A 4,422-nucleotide genomic window follows, 5' to 3' on the forward strand; every position below is an offset into this window, starting at 1 on the left:
AGGCTAATCTATCGATGCTTTAACCACATATCTCGTCACGCTGCCGCTATGAAGTTCGTTGTCGTCTTAGACAGGGCGCGCTGGATCACGCCGGTGGTCTTCGGCGGTCATCACGTATCGCCGATATTTGCAGGAAGCTCTGCTCATCTGGACCTGTCAACGCTGACCACTCCTTTTGAAGCCGCAAACTTTCTGGACTCGTGGCTCACGCCGATCCTTCGGCAGCTTCCCTCCATGGTGCTGAATCCTACGAGGGCGGCGGAGGAGGGCGGCAGGGGCTCGGGCTGGGTCCTCTACTCTCGGAAGGCTCGGCCCGGGAGGTGACCGGTGGTGGTGGAGGGCGCCGGAAGCAGTTCAGTTTCAGCCGGCTCATCTGCGCTCGATTCCCGCCGGAGAATGCAAGCCCCAGAGCATGTTAGGCGGCAGGCGGCGGACGACCCTTCACTCTGTGGTTGAGGGTGGGCCTCCGGACCACCGCGGACGACCTCCGGCAGACCGTGGTGCAGAGGCTGCGGCAGATACTCGGATCGGACCATCCGTGACTGACAGAAACGCCGTTAAAACAGCACGGAGGTGAATCTTTGGCGCTGAAGCATTGCCAGGGTGAGCGACAGCCTCAAACATAACGAAAGGATGGTGACAATCTCATTTGCCTTTGCAGCTCTGAACATCAAATAATGAAGGCTGAAGAGGGTGTTCTCAACCTGAAAGATACCGTCGAAAACTGGGGTGGGTTGAAATAGTATAACACCCTCATAGACTTTAAAGCATACGTTGTAGTCGTATACAGTCTCGATATAAACTAATACGAACAAGCGTATGAATAGGCTACTTTTTTGTAAAAGTTTCAATAGTGAGATAATGCGCTTTGATGTATATGTTTACCATTAAGCACTTTGGTGCACTTTTAATAAACTTAACCTATGTCTGATGTTTCTGTAATGTCGCGATCATCTCCAGTCAGTCGCTGGTACATTTCTGTTCGGCTTTCTACCACAGTTGCTATGGATTATTTTATATAATTCAAGAGATTTATACAATGACCTCGGCTACTGATTGCTTGTCCCCACTCGGTAGATCTTTCGTGCGTCATCCAGAGAATAAATAAAAAAATATGTCGACACCAATTGTTAACAATATCCAGCACCGACAGAAGATGAAGAACGAACGCCTGTTGAACAACCCAACGTCTCAACCTTATGAACAAACAGGCCACAATATCAGCACGCGAAGCGAAGCGCAGAGTGAACCTCATGGCGCGTTGGCAGTGCATGGGGAAAAATTTTTATTTATATCATTTGACAACAAGAACAATGCCATGGTTCTATTGTTACAAACATTGATATCCAGTGACATCATTGTTTTGATTGACTGGGATATCCAACTCACTACCCTCCCTCCTCCCTCCCTCACTTTCATCAACATCAGGGACCCTGGCTCCTCCCTCCCTCCTCCTCTCCTCCCTCCATCATCATCCACCATCCATCCATCCAACCAATCCAACTCCCGCCTCTCAACTCAACATCATTACACTCACCCCAGTCCTCAACGCACGAGACATAATTTCTTTCATTTGCTGTCTCCCCCCCTTACCACAGCTCTTTATATCCATTCGTCACATCAGCAAAAAATCATGAAGTTCTTTGGATGAGGAGAGGCTACAGACCGTGTGTGTATATGTGTGTGTGTGTGTGTCATATATATGCATAATGTGTGTGTGTGTGTGTGTCCATAATATCAACCACTGTGTGTGTACTACCTGTTTGTACGTGTCGGAAGAGAAAGGGGGAGAGAGAAATTAAAGGAGAGGCTTCAGGAGGTGAGGGAAGATTGAGGGGAAAGAAAGAAAAAGAGGACATGTAAATTAAAATAGAGAGGATGAAGAGAGAAAGAAAGAGAGAGAGAGAGAGGAGAGATGGAAGAAGTGGGTCTGAATATAAGAAATTTCTTTTGTTGGTGAGACATTAACATTTCCCAGTGCGTTTCTAACATACTGCACAGTCCAGGAACAGTGGTACTCAGTGCATAGAGCCACAACCTGGAGCAGTTTCCATGATCTCTGCTCTTAACTCTCTCTCTCTCTCCTCTCTCTCTCTCTCTCTCTCTCTCTCTCTCTCTCTCTCTCTCTCTCTCTCTCTCTCTCTCTCTCTCTCTCTCTCTCTCTCTCTCTCTCTCTCTCTCTCTTCTGTCTCTCTTCCCTCTCTCTGCCTCCCATCTTCTACCACCACACCTGTTTAAGTCCACATCCTCTGCATGTCTGTCCATGTGCCTGTCTGTGCATGTCTCTGTGTGTGTCTACATCTCCTATTTATATCTTGTCACAACCATCTCCCGCTACTGCGTACTTAGTTGCTCTCTCCTCTCTCATACTCTCCACCTACCTCTACCTACTCTCTCTCTAGCTTTCTCATACTACCTTTCTCTACTTTCTCCATACTTCTCTTCCACTACACTACCTCTCATTCTCTCCTTACCCATTACCCTCCTCTCTCTCTCCACTTTTTATCTTTCCCACTCTACGTGCCTGTCTTTCTTTTCGTTGTTTCCTTAGATGCAGTAAGTCATGTCAGAAGCTAGCAAATTCATTACTTAACAACAACAGCTGGTGATCGTAAACTACACCATAGTGTCTGACAATATCAAGAATCCACAGCAAGTAAGTGTTAGTGGGTCAAGTGCAATATTTGTTTGGTTGGGCTAAATGTTTGTTGACATATTTCTTTATAAAGTTAACTTTATACGAAGAAGTCTGACCCGCTAAATGCAAAAGTTTGCCTTTAAACACAAACACCTCTGAAGGAAGAGTCAAAATCTGCATTGGCGACAAATTCCTGTTGATTAAGTAAATCTGTATCTATGAAAATAAGCTTAGATACGGCGTTCAAAAGTACATACCTTTTACATTTTGTATATTTTATATATATTCTAAAATGGACCGTTGTGTATTTTCCTTTCTCATCAATCTAAACAAACTTCTGTTTTTTTTTTAATCTTACATTTCTTGACAAGTATTCAGTCTTTACTTCTTTGTTTTTTCCCTCTCTTTGTCCTATATCTACCTGCATCTCTCTACCTACCATATCTCTCTCTGTCTCTCTACTTTCTCCCCCACTTGTATCTCGCTCCCCTTACCCTACCCTCTCTCATGTCTCTCCCTCGGTCTCTTGTCCCCTACCACCTTTCCTGTCCCTGTATCTCTCCCCCCCTGCGCTCTCTCTCCCCCCCCCCCACCACCCCCCTCCCTCTCTCTCTCGGTCTCTCTCTCTCTCTCTCCCTCTGAAAATGCTCTCTCTGTCTCTCTCTGTCTCTCCCCCTCACCTCTGTCCTCTCCCTCTCCCTCTCACTGCCTCTCTCCCCTGTCTCTCTCTCTCTGTCTCTCTCTCTCTCCCTCTGTCTCTCTCTCTCTCTGTCTATATCACCTCTCTCTCTCTCTCTCTCTCTCTCTACTCTCTCTGTCTCTCTACTCCCTCTCTCTCTGAATCTGTATCTCTCTCTCGGTCTCTGTCTCTCTGTCTCTGTGTCTCTGTCTAGCTCTCTCTCCTTCTGCATCTCTCTCTCTAAGTCTCTCTCTCTCTCTCTCTGTCTATCTCTCTGGGTCTCTCTCTCTCTCTCTCTCTCTCTCTCTCTCTCTCTGCCTAGTGTGTCTCTCTCTGTCTCTCTCTCTGTATCTCTCTCGGAGGTCTCTGTCTCTGTCTCTCTGTCTCTGTCTGTCTCTCTGTATCTCTCTCTCTCTCACTCTCTCCCTATCTCGGTCTCTCTCTCTCTCCAATATAACTCTGTGTCTGCTCTCTGTCTAGCCATACTTGCACAATCACAACCTCCTCTTCTCTTTCCTCCTGATTGGAGCATTGCTATAGCCTCTCATTTGAGACTCATCCCCCAGCAGCAGGCTAGCTAAATGGCATGTTTTCAAAGACCAAGGTCACCGTCATCAGCATCAACGACTGGGAGGCGGTAGTGTCTACTCCTGGCGGAGGCGAAAAGGCCCTAGGGGCAAGAAGGTGGAGAGGCCTGGAAGGACCTAAGGAGGGAGAGCTGGAGAGGAAGATTGAGATGCTGGAGAAGAAGCTGGAAGAGGCGCGAGGAAGGAGATACAGACACATCGCAAACAGATAGACCAAGGGATCATACACCACCGCACAGAGCTGGAACAGAGTGAGGGAACCAATAAATAGGGAACTAAAAGAAGGTCAAATAAATTGAGCCCAGGTTTGCTATAGAATGCCAAAAGTAGATAAGACAAAACAGTGACCTCCCCCTTACCACAACACTATATCCTTTTCACAGAGCCAAATGTAAAAATCTCTCCATTGCTCTCTCCTTCAGGTCTGGCAGATACAACTACCCAGATGGCAATATGTCCTCTCTCCCCCGTGAGGACCAGAAAGATGTACGGCCTGGTGCGAGAGAGAAATGCCGGAG

Source organism: Salmo salar, chromosome ssa09 (assembly GCF_905237065.1).
Source record: "Salmo salar chromosome ssa09, Ssal_v3.1, whole genome shotgun sequence".
Lineage (NCBI taxonomy): Eukaryota > Metazoa > Chordata > Actinopteri > Salmoniformes > Salmonidae > Salmo > Salmo salar.